Source organism: Lynx canadensis, chromosome B4 (genome assembly GCF_007474595.2).
Source record: "Lynx canadensis isolate LIC74 chromosome B4, mLynCan4.pri.v2, whole genome shotgun sequence".
In the NCBI taxonomy this organism is placed as follows: Eukaryota; Metazoa; Chordata; class Mammalia; order Carnivora; family Felidae; genus Lynx; species Lynx canadensis.
Window position 1 is genome coordinate 38602214 of NC_044309.1, and position 13050 is coordinate 38615263.

The 13050-nt window shown below is 41.6% G+C and overlaps 1 protein-coding gene across 6 annotated transcripts in view; it reads right to left on the reverse strand.

Annotated features, from left to right (window-relative positions):
• CRACR2A (calcium release activated channel regulator 2A) overlaps window positions 1-13050 on the reverse strand; it is a 137807-nt gene that overhangs the window by 86890 nt on the left and 37867 nt on the right. The window contains exon 1 of one of the 6 annotated variants that reach the window (XM_030321452.1): window positions 1354-1552. The exons of the other annotated variants lie outside the window; for them this stretch is intronic. The gene's annotated coding sequence lies outside the window, so the exon portion shown is untranslated. Of the gene's footprint in view, window positions 1-1353; window positions 1553-13050 lie in introns of those variants that run through there. 6 annotated transcript variants of the gene reach the window in all.

The following is a 13050-nucleotide window of genomic DNA, read 5'->3' on the forward strand; positions in this document are numbered from 1 at the left end:
GACTCTATAAAAATTTAAAATTCCTGTTCTTTGAAAGACACCATTTAAGTACACATTGGGAAAAATATTTGCAAAGCCTGTATCTGATAGAGGGTTTTGATCCAGAATATATACAAAGTTCTCAGAACTCATGAATAAGAAAACAAACAACTCAATTTTTAAATGGGCAAAACATTTGAACAGCCACTTCATCAAATAAGATATATGGATATCACATAACTACATGAAAATGTTCAACATCATTAGTCATAAGGGAAATGCAATCTAAAGCCACACTGAAACACCACCAAACACCTATTAGAATGGCTAAAATAAAAAAAGATCGGCATACCAAGTATTGGCAAAGATGTGGACAATTGGATGGACCTCTCACACACTGCCGGTGGGAATGTAAAATGCTACAACCCCTTAGGAAAACATTTGGAGGTTTCTTTAAAAAGTCAAACAAACTTCTACCATACGGTCCTGACATCCCACTCCTAAATATTTACCCAAGGAAATAAAAGCATTCTTTCCACACAAAGACTTATACATGAACATTCATAGAAGCTTTATTTGTAGTAGCCCCAAACAGCACAAATATTCCTCAACAGGTACATGGGTGAGCAAACTGTCATATATGCATGCAATGGAATGCCACTCTGCATTAAAAGGAATCAACTATTGATTTAAGCAACGAAACAGATGAATCTTGAAATAATCATGTGAGCAAAAAAAAAAAAAAAAAAAAAAAAAAAGCCAGACAAAAGAGCACATAGTATTTGATGTCATTTATATAAAATTAGAAAAATGAAGACTAATCTATAGTGACAGAAAAGAGATAAGGGAGGGTGAAGAAGGGTGAGAAGGAGAGATTACAAATGGGCAAGAGGAGAGTTTTTGGGGGTGTGGATATGTCCACAGTCTTAATTGTGATCATTTCATGGATATATATAAATTATATATATAGATAGATAGATACAGATATGTATGTATGTATGTATATATGTATGAGTATATATGTGTATACATAGTTATATATGCATACACATATATACACATATAGTTACATACACATACATATGTATGTAGAAATATATATTAGAACTTACCAAATTGTACACTTTAAATATGTACAGTTTATTATATGTCAATAGCTAAATAGATCTATTAAAAAAGAGAGAGAGTGAGAGAGAGAGAGAGAGAGAGAATAGGCCCAGGCCAGAACCTTCTCCTATCTCCCGACTTGCAAATCTGACCCCACCTACTGTATTTATCCCCAGGAGCCTGATTCTTCCTTCTAAATTCAACTCTGGAAAGCAGGATACGGCATAAAATCAAGTAATTTCTCTGTGAAAATCCTCAGTCCCTTACCATAGAGAGCTCAGTGAACTCTGGCAGTAAGGAAATGCGGCAGACCGTTCCCCTACTGTGATGCCAGCCCCCTCTGGTTTGGCCTGTGATCTTCGAACAGCATCTGTGGGTTTTCCAAGGGAAATAGCAGACAAAACAACAGAAGTGTTTCTACTTTTCTTTCAGAAATAAAACAAAGCCCTGTGGCTGGCTGGGCTGTTTCACATTTGGGTGAAGCCCATGGTTGCTGTGGGCTCAGGGCCGAACACAACTTTCTGCCTCAAATATTTTTTAGATTAACACACAGCCATAAAAGGGAAAATTGTGGGGTATATTCCAGAGGGAAAGGGAAAATGCCACCACCATCACAAGGGGAGCCATGACACCACTTTTCGTCTTCCTTTCTCTATCAGGACCTGCAGACCACTCTTCTCCCTCCAGAGTGCTTCCTGAAAAGCCTTTACACACAGATGGAAATTATCTAGCCCTCAAACATTTCCAGGAACACTTCCCAGAATTCCACAGTAATTCCAGTAGCTTAGTAACTGCTATAATCAGAAAGGTCATAGATCAAACCTAAATCCCTCCTAGGGGCTCTAAGCTGAATACCCCCTTACTCAGGGCTCAGTGGAGATAGAGAGCAGCTGGTCCCCCACTCCCCAACACATACCACACCCGCTGTGCACTTGAAAGCAGCCACTAAATCACCCTGATCTCGCTTGAATCTCTCCTGCAGGCCGGGAAGTTGGGAAATCAAAAGCACAAAGGCATCTTCAGGATCTGTTCGCATCTCTTTAATTACCCAGGCTTCCCCAGAGGCATTGTCCGTATGCAGCAGCAGCTCAAAGTCTCAGACATTCACTGTGAGTGGGCAGTGTCAAAAGGAGGCAGAGGTAGGCAGGTCTTGTCAAACTGCAGAGGGCACAGGAGGGGTGCTGAGCAAAGGCTTTCAAACACAACTGCAATATGAGTGGATGGGATGTCATGAGGGAATGACACTGGTGGGCCCCCCGGGGAAGGAGCAAGTTAAGGAGGAATCAAGGCCTCAGATGGGAAGTGTTTTCTAGGACTTGACAAAGGCAAGTTTTCCAGTTCCTTCTTCATCCTATAAAAACAGTCTATATAGGTCTGTTCCGACTCTCAGTGTTGGGTATGCCTTCAGGGCCCAGGTATAAGTCCACCTCCTCCGAGAAGTCTTTCTGGCTGCCCAGTCTGGACTGCTTTGGCTGCTGTCCCTCTGAATTCTTACTGACTCTATCATGCTTTCAGCATTAGAATATACAGCTTGGTCTAGTTGCCTAGAGTTTCAAGCGTACATGATATGACTTACTTCGTCCTTGAAGGCAGAAGTGCCATCCCAATAAATCTTAGTGAGTATGAAATTAATATTTGAATATTTAAATAAACAAATGCCCTGCCAATTCCAAGTCTGGTACTTAGCATATGGCAGGTGCCTAAGAAATATGTGTTGGCTTCTTAACTGACCATCGACAGTGAGGGCTGAGAGTGGTAAATATTTGTGATTAATGAAAAAATAGATATTTGGTTTTTGCCCCTGGTTCCTGGCACAGAGCTCCTAAAATCCTTGGAATTTCTTAAATGAAAGGGGTGTCTCTTGCTATTCATGATGAACCCCTTTTGAGCACACCTGAGTTTATGGGGAAGAGCTGATTCTTGGTGGGCTTCTAGAAAGCTTCAGAATGGGGGCCTGTTGCCAGAGGAAACAACCAGGAGATTTGACGGTTGACCTTCAGGAAGGAGAGAGGGACTGATGCTTAGGTTTAATCACCAATGGCCAATGACTGAATCAATCATGTCTTGATAATGACACCTCCATGAAAAGCCCTAACCTACGGGGTTTGGGAGCTTCCAAACCTTGGTGAGTGCATGGAGGAGGTGAGAGGGCATGCAAGCACCATGCCACTCCCCTACACACACCTTTCCTTGCCCTTCACATCTCTTCCACTGACTGTTCCTGAGTTGTATCCTTTATAATAAACCAGTAAATATAAGTGAAGCACTTGCTTGAGTTCCGTGAGTCCTAGTGAATTATTGAATGTGAGGAGGGGTTGTGAGAAGCCCGGAATTTCCTGCGGGTCGGTCGGACATATGGGTGGCAACTGGGGACTTGAGACCGGGATCTGAAGGGGGGCAGTCTTACAGGAAGGAGCCCTCAACCACGGGTCTACGCTAACTCTGGGGAGTTAGCATCAGAATTGAATTGAATCATTTGTGTCGGAAATGGTGCTGAAAAAAAAAAAAAAGACACCACAATATCCGGCAACCAGTTCTCCAGGGTGAGGAGGGGGGATTTGTAGCATCTGCCTGTTCCTATAACGTCAGTATTCCTATCACGGCCCATTTCAAGCTTCCAACAATCAGCCCTCACTGAGAAAGGAATCATGAGGCTAATGTTTCTGCCCAGGGTGTCCTGATCTCTGCATCCCCAGGACTGTCTGCACAGGCGATGGTAGCTGATGCCTCCTATCGCTGTCCCCACATTATGACTTAAGGGGCACAGCCCATCTCAAATGCACCTTGGTACTTGGGGAAGACGTTCTGTAACCAAACCTCAGGGTTTCACGGGTGGCTGCCTGTTATTCATGCCCGCTCTCCTCCCCTCCTCTCCACGGCCTTGGGGCAGACCCTCTGGTGTGTTCAGGACGGTGAGACAGGTACATGCCTCCTTGCAGTGAGGAACAAAGATGCTGAGCTGCTTTGCAGGGCCCCTTTCACCACTCACTGCTCAGGATTAAAGTATTTAGCACAGGAACCAGACCAGTCTGGAAATGAGACTTTGCGTATGGAAAACGCAATTGTTACCTACTTTTTTGACACACGGTGCAGGGGGCTTTGGACCAATCCCTCCCCTCCTCTGACAGGCCTCTTACTGTGGTGGATAAGAACACACATTCCAACGCTGGCCCGCCCAAGTTACTAGCTCTATGGCCACAGACAGGTGTCCTAAGCTCTCCGTGCCCCACTTTCTCATCTGTAAAATATTAGCTACGGTTATTCTTACTATTATGGAATTCAAGTGGGCTTCATCCACCCAAGATAAAATTCTAACAGGGCAAACTAAGAAGCAAAAAAGCAACGAAACAAAGAAAATATTACATGAATAGATACAATCAAGAAACTCCTAAATCTACCCCTGGCTGCCACAGCTGGGTGGGACTTTGTGGTGTGATGTCACCCACCCCGGGCCACCAAGAAGGCCACATGCCTCCTCAGCCTAAATAAAGGGGCAGGTGTACGGGAGAGCGTTTGGGAGAGCAATCTTACCACTCTGCTGCCTGCTGTCGCTTATGCAACTGCTACATCCTGCCTCCTCTTCCCTCAAATTAGGTCCAATTTCCTTGTTCTCGCCTCAAGGGAGACAGGGAACAGCTGTCTCCTACCTCCATAAAATAACTCTTCCAGGTCTGGACAACTATTATTAAACATCCCCCTTCACACTTCTCTTGCTCTATTATAAGATACATTAAAGGTCCTGATAATGGTTTGAGGTCTCCGTGAGATGGTTGCTGTTCACCCCAATTCCTCTAATAATTAGTGGTTGTAAACCACTTTGAAGATAAAAGGCATTTTATAAGAGCTAAGTCCTATTATGATTAGCTTTCCAATATTTTCTTGCTGATGCTGATGAGCACATCAAAGCCAAACATTGCCACAGCGTGATATCTGGTGGTTAATTAGATGTAGTTCAAGGCGGCTGGTATATATTAAAGAAACTGCTGCAAAATTTAACAACATTAAAAAAGTGCCTGCTTTTCCCAACACAAACAAGCTCTTTTCAAAGGCTGTCAGCATCGATGCCTGCAAGACAAGTGCCCAGTGAGGACCAGGAGTTAATATATCCTCTGGGCCTGGAAAAGAAAGATACGGTAATGACATCTGGCTTTGTATAATGGCTTATTGATGTCAACATGATTCTAGGTACCCTGTCTCATTTCATTTTGTTTTGACAATCGTTCTGTGATATGAGCAAAAGCAAAATAAGACTGTCCCGCTTTGTAGGTGAGGAAGCTGCAAAGTGGGCTTCAGAGGCAGACATCAGTATGTACAGCTGGACACAGTTAAGACAGGAATTATCAAGGTGACACTACTGATGCCCCACCCACATCCCCTCGGATATTTGTGCACCCTCCCCCGCCCCCCACCAGCATCTACATGCCTTTGCTTCTAACTCCCTGCACCTGTGCCTCTTCGAAGGCCGGCCCTTGGGCTGCCGCAGTGGCTTTGTCCTTATAGACAGAGACAGAAGTGCCTGGGGCTTCCCAGTCACCGCTAAACAGCTGATAGCCAATGACTGGCTGGGGTGGAAGTGTGAAAGCCCAAGCGAGGACAAACTCTGAGTTGTACTTTACAGTTTGGAACACTTTTGTAGGACAAGGCTGAGGCTGGAGCTCCACCTGACACTCTGGCTATTTCCCCTACACCTGTCCTCCTTCCCTCTCCTTTACTGGGTTCTCCCAAGAGCATTTCCTTAATTCCATCCACTTGCACATGGATCCTCTCCCCTCAAGATCTCCTTCTGGGGAACCCATACTAAGACAACTCTCTCGACTCAGCATTAATGAGAACATTTTGCATGTTTCCTGTTAAATACATTCTCCCAGATCCCCTAATTCCAAACCTTCCTTTCCAGGTCTCTCCCCCAAAATATCTTCTTTTTTTTCTGTGTCCTTCCCTATGCCATCAAGTCTCTTTACTCTCAGAGCCCCTATTTTTCCTTGAATCATTATGTTCTAATTACTTCTAGAAAGGCTAATCTTGGGGTGCCTGCGTGGCTCAGTCAGTTAAGCATCCAACTCATGGTTTTGGCTCAGGTCATAGTCTCATGGTTCATGGGTTTAAGCCCCGCATTGGGCTGACAGTGTGAAGCCTGCTGGGGATTCTCTCTCTCTCTTTCTCTCTCTCTCTCTGTCTCTCTCTCTCTCTTTCTCTCTGCCCCTCCCCTGCTTCTGCTCTCACACTCTCTTTCTCTCTCTCTCTCTCAAAATAAATAAATAAACTAAAAAAAAAAAAAAGCTAAACTTTGAGCTCTCTTGGGCACATGGAAAGCACTGAACCAGGCAGATGGTGTGAGAGATACAAAGATGTACTTAAGACCATCCCTTTCTTCAATGAATTTACAATCTTGCAGGGGGACAAGATAAAATAAAGGAGGTAGAAGATAAGAGCTGCATGGGTGCACACAAGGAAAACTGCAGGAGCAAGCCACTGTCAGAATGGTCCCCCCAAAACCAGGCCACTGTCCACACCACTCCACGCCACTCAATTCTGGCTCTTCTATTTAATCGTAAATATTTAAGAAAATGGAGGTCAGCTCTGGCAGAAATAACCCAAATAAATGGATAACCAAAAAAAAAAGAACACCTTGCATTTAATTCTGGTTGCATTATTTTTTTAAATAGTACTTCTTCAGGAAACAGCTCCAGAGGGGTAAGTAGTTTGTCTTAGGAAAGCAGGTAATTAATGACACAGTGTGAATTCAATCCTAAACCAGACTCTTTGAAACCTCAGTTTCTCTAGCGGTAAAATGGGACCAATGGTTTGCACTTTACAGAATTGTTGTAAGAATTTTAAAAATAACATACACAATATATCAAAAATATCTGGTATGGTAAGCACTATGCAGTAGGTGGTAAGTATTATTATTCCCAGAGGTAATGTTATTGAGCCAAAGGGCATTTTGTACGCATATTTTAATGGCTTTTAATAGATACTACCCAAACAGACCAGTTAGCCAAGCCATGGCAGCATTGCCCGGGAACCTGACCATGCCTCCTTACTGCTTTCAGGATAACTCTTAAATACGCAGGACTGCCACCACCTCTTTACAGTTATCTTCTCCACATTATCTTCCCTCCAAATGATTTTCTATTCTCACATCTCTTTAATGCCTCAGCATCTCAAACATACCACTTACTTGCCTGGAATGCCCTTCTCCTTGTCTATGCTAAGTCCTACGAACACTTAAGAATTCCATTTAAGGGGCACTTTATTTGAGAAATCATCTTGACCTCAGCACAGTCTGACTTCTTCCTCTGGGCTTTCACAGTCTCCAGGACTTAACGTCTGCTGCAGGAATTATTCCTGGTAGAGATTGACTTGTCTGTGCTCCCCCATCCTTCTCTTATACTCTCTCTCTCTCTCTCTCCCTCCCCCCAACATATACACACACATACATACCACCTGCACATGCCTTGAGAGAATGGATCATATCCTATTTCCTGCACTTAGCAAAATGTCTGGCTCACTATCAAAGCCAAGTGAATGAACATATATAAATAACAACAACAAAAAAATTCCAAGCCCATGTTCTCTTTTCTGATTTAATCTGAAGCAGAAAAGAAAACCAAGAACCACTGTTTAATGCACCTTCTACAACAGCCACTCAAAGAGCTAAAGTCACACATTTTCTCCCAGGTCACAGTCCTGCAGGAATCACGATGAGTTTGGACAGCATAGTCCTATCATGAACTTTAGTGGCTGGTAGAAAATGAAAGGGGAGTAAGGACAACAATGAATCCACACTGCAGAGAGAAGCCTAATTGGCAACTTAGCTAACAGTTCCTAACCTTCCCTCATCAAACATCTAGTCTGACTTCCTTCTCAATGGAGAAGTCTTGTTCTGTCTCAAGCTCCTCCATCAAGAGGCTGGCAGGAACCACAGTGTCCTAAAAGGTTTTGTTTTTTTTTTTATTTTTTTTAACGTTTATTTATTTTTGAGACAGAGAGACACAGAGCATGAACGGGGGAGGGGCAGAGAGAGAGAGACACACAGAATCGGAAGCAGGCTCCAGGCTCTGAGCCATCAGCCCAGAGCCCGATGCGGGGCTCGAACTCACGAACCGCGAGATCGTGACCTGAGCTGAAGTCGGACACCCAACCAACTGAGCCACCCAGGTGCCCCTTGTGTCCTAAAAGGTTTTGACCAGGCATCAAAAAATCTGGTTCAGGGGGTGCCTGGGTGGCTCAGTCAGTTGAGCGTCCGACTTCAGCTCAGGTCACGATCTCACGGTCCGTGAGTTCGAGCCCCACATCGGGCTCTGGGCTGATGGCTCAGAGCCTGGAGCCTGCTTCCGATTCTGTGTCTCCCTCTCTCTCTGCCCCTCCCCCGTTCATGCTCTGTCTCTCTCTGTTTCAAAAATAAATAAACGTTAAAAAAAAAATCTGGTTCAGGTGCTGGCTTCACCACCTGTGACCTTGGGAAAATTGGTTCATTTCTCTGAAAAGGTAGGAATAACTGTTTCTCACCTGTCCCATCAGAGGAGTGTCAGATGAAACACTGGATGTGAAAGTGAATAGCAATGCTACATACAAACACAAATATATCCTTATCATTGCTATGGGAGAGGTCAGAGAGCAGAGAGAGGAAAGCAAAAGACTGTGGTCATGCTCTGCCAGGGAATTGGCTCTGTAAGTGACAAGTGACTGTGGAACAACAAATCACAGCAGCCAGCAAAGGTTCTAGGCTTTCTCGTTCCCATGTAAAAGAGCTATGTTAAAATGGCATGTAATGTCACCATGTAAAAGTGACAAACTTTCTCCTGCCGACACATTGTTGAAACAATGTTTACATTTGTAGTGGAACTACCACTAATGTAACTACCCTAATATAGTAGAACTGACCTCTGTCATCTAGTTTTTAAGAAACTGTGTACCCTATTCCTGATGAATATAGACACAAGCCAAATTTAACAGCACCATTAAAAGGATCATACACCATGATCAATTGGGATTCATCCTTAGGTTGCATGGATGGGTCAACATATGCAAATCAATGAATATGACACATCACATTAATAAAATGAATTATAAAATTATATGATCATCTCAATAGGTGTAGAAAAAGCATTTGACAAAATTCAACATCCATTCATGATAAAAACTCTAAAAAAAACTGGGCATAAAAAATGTACCTCAACTTAATAAAGACCATATATGAAAAATCCACAGCTAAAATCATACTGGTGAAGGGTTAAAAGCTTTTCCTCTAAAATCAGGAACAAGACAAGGATGCCCATTCTCACCATTCCTATTCAACACAGCACTAGAAGTTCTAGCCACAGCAATCAGGCAAGAAAAATAATTGGAAAGGAAGAAGTAAAATGATCTGTGTGTTGATAACATGGTTTTATATATAGAAAATTCTAAGGGGTTCACCAAAAAACTATTAGATCTGACCAATAAATTTAGTAAAGTTGCACAATATAAAATCAACATACAAAAATCAGTAGCATTTCTATACAATAACAACAAATTATCTTAAAAAGAAATAAAGAAAACAATCCCATTTACAATAGCATCAAAAAACAATAAAATACTTAGGAATAAATTTAACCAAAGGGGTGAAACATCTGTACACTAAAAACTATAAGACATTAATGAAAGAAACTAAAGAAGATACAAATAAATGGAAAGATATTCCATGTTCATGGATTAGAAGAATTAATATTGTTAAAATGTCCATACTACCCAAAGCAACTTAGAGATTCAATGCAATCGCTCTTAAGACTTCAAAGGCATTTTTTTTTAGCAGAAATAGAAAAAATAATCCTAAAATTAGTTTGGAACCACAAAAGACTCCAAATAGCCAAAGCATATCTGCAAAAGAGGAACAAAACAAGGTATCATGCTTCCTGCTTTCAAACCATACTACAAAGCTATAGTAATCAAAACAGTATGGTACTGTCATAAAAACAGAGGTAGAGACTAAACCCCCAACTAAACCCATACATATACAATTTGATAAGGGATTCAGGAATACTCAATGGAGAAAAGATAGTCTTTAATAAATGATGCTTTAAAAAACTGAATACTCATATGCAAAAAAAATGAAACTAGACCATATCTTATATCACTAACAAAAATTAACTCAAAATGGGGGCACCTGGGTGGCTCAGTCGGCTGAGTGACCGACTTCAGCTCAGGCCGTGATCTTGTGGTTCATGAGTTTGGGCCCCATGTCAGGCTCTGTGCTGACAGCTCAGAGCCTGGAGCCTGCTTCAGATTCTGTGTCTCTCTCTCTTTTTCCTCGCTCCTCTTCTCCCCTTCTCCTTCCCCACTCACATTTTGTCTGTTTCTCTCAAAAATAAATAAAGATTAAAAAATAATAAAAAATTTTAAAAAATAACTCAAAATGGTTAAAGACTTAAATGTAAGACCTGACACCATAAAACTCATAGAAAGAAATCATAGGGAAAAAGTTCTTTGATACTGGTCTTGACAATGATTTTTTAGAAATGACATCAAAAACATAAGCAATAAAAGCAAAAATAAACAAATGGAACTAGATCAAACTAAAAAGCTTTTGCACAGGAAAAGAAACCAACAACAAAATAAAAAGGCAACCTACAAAATGGAAGAAAATATTTGCAGACCACATATCTGATAAAGTGGTAATATTCAAAATATATAAGGGAATCATACAACTCAATAGCAAAATAGAAACAAAAACAAAAACAAAAAAAGCAAATAATCCAATTAAAAATGACCCAAGGATCTAAAAAAACATTTTTCCAAAGAAGACACTCATTTAAACAGACAGCAAGTACATGAAAATGTGCTCAATATCACTAATCATCAGGGAAATGCAAATCAAAACCACAATGAGATATCACCTCACACCTGTCAGAATTACTATTCTCAAAAAGATACTGGCTAACAAGCATTGGTGAGGGATGTAGAGAAAAAGGAACCCCGTGCACTGTTGGCGGGAATGTAAATTGGTGCAGCCACTGTGGGACACAGTATGGAGGTTTCTCAAAAAATTAAAAGGAGAGGGGCACCTAGGTGTCTCAGTTGGTTGAGCATCTGACTTCAACTCAGGTCATGATATCACAGTTCTTATGAGTTTGAGTCCTGCATCAGGCTCTGTGCTGATAGCTCGGAGCCTGGAGCCTACTTTGGATTCTGTGTCTCCCTCTCTCTCTACCCCTTCCCTAGTCTCTTTCTCTCTCTTTCTCTCTCTCTCTCTCTCTCTCTCTCTCTCTCTCTCTCAAAAATAAATAAACATTTAAAAAATTAAAAGTAGAACCACCATACAATCCAAGAATTCAATTTCTAGGTATATATCCAAAGGAAATAAAATCATTATCTCAAAGAGATACCTACATCCCCATGTTCATTGTAGCATTGTTTACAAAGCCAAAGCATGGAAACAACCTCAAGTATCTATCAATGGATGAATTAATGAAGAAAGTGTGTTACATTATATATATATGTATATATACATAAAATATTATATTATTCAGCCATGAAATGTAATATTACTCAGCCATAAAAAAGAAGAAATTCTGTCATTTGTGAACAACACAAATCTTGAGGACATTATGCTGAGTGAAATACATCAGACAGAAAAAGACAAATACTATACAATTTCATCTATAGGTGGAATCTAAAAAACCAGAATTCATAGACACAGAGAACAGACTGGTGATTTCCAGAAGTGGGGAACAGGACATGGAGGAAATGGGTGAAGGTGGTCATAAATCACAAACTTCTAGTTATAAGATAAATAAGTCTTAAGGATGTAACATACAGAGTGGTGACTATAGTGAGGAAGCAGATATGAAAGTTCTTATTACAAGAGAAAAATTATAACTATGTGCTGTGACAGATGTTAACAAAATGGTGCTAACCATTTGTCAATTATATATATGAAATCATTCTGTTATACACCTTAAACTTACACAATGTTATATGTTAATTAACCAGTTATATGTAAATTATGTTAATTATATGTTAATATGTTAATGTCATATGTTAATTAACCTATGTATCTCAATAAAGCTGGAAAAAAAGAAGAAAGAAACTGTCCTCAAGAAGGCTTGGGAGAGGGGCACCTGGGCGGCTCAGTCAGTTATGTCTGACTCTTGGTTTCAGCTCAGGTCATGATCTCACAGTTGGTGGAATCGAGTCCCACATAGGGTTCTGCGCTGACAGTGTGAAGCTTGCTTGGGATTCTCTGTCTCCCTTTCTCTCTACCCCTCTCCAGCTCATGTTCGCTTGCTCTGTCTCTCTCTCAAAATAAATAAAAATAAACTTAAAAAGGGGTGCCTGGGTGGCTCAGTCGGTTGAGCATCTGACTTTGGATCAGGTCATGATCTCGCCATCTGTGAGTTCGAGCCCCACGTCAGGCTCTGTGCTGACAGCTCAGAGCCTGGAGCTTGCTTTGGATTCTGTGTCTCCCTCTCTCTCTGCCTCTCCCCTGCTCATGCTCTGTCTCTCTCTCTCTGTCAAAAATAAATAAACATTAAAAAAATAATAATAAACTTAAAAAAATAAAAAAGAAGGCTTGGGAGAAAAGAAGTCTTGGGAGAAGACTCAGGTTCTGAAATCTAAGCACTTGCTAATGATCCTCATGAATACTAAAAACATCAGTGGCCCCAACACAGGCTGAAGACAGGGGTGAGGGAGGAATAGGTAACTCTTCCTGTCTGGCAGGCACTTATGCTACTTGTGATTTGAATCCCACCTAGGAAACACACACAGACAAATCACAATCACAACTCACTTTCCACTGGGGACCACAGTGGAAGGGGTTTTATGGTAATTTGGGGAAAAACAGAGGATCCATTCCTCACTTCCTCCCTCCCGGCAGGGCTGCAATGACCCAGGTGTAGTCCCATCCTCTTCCAGATTCTGGAGAGGAGGAGATGAAGTGGAAGTGCTTAGTGGCCTGAGTGCTTAGTGGCCTGAGTCTGG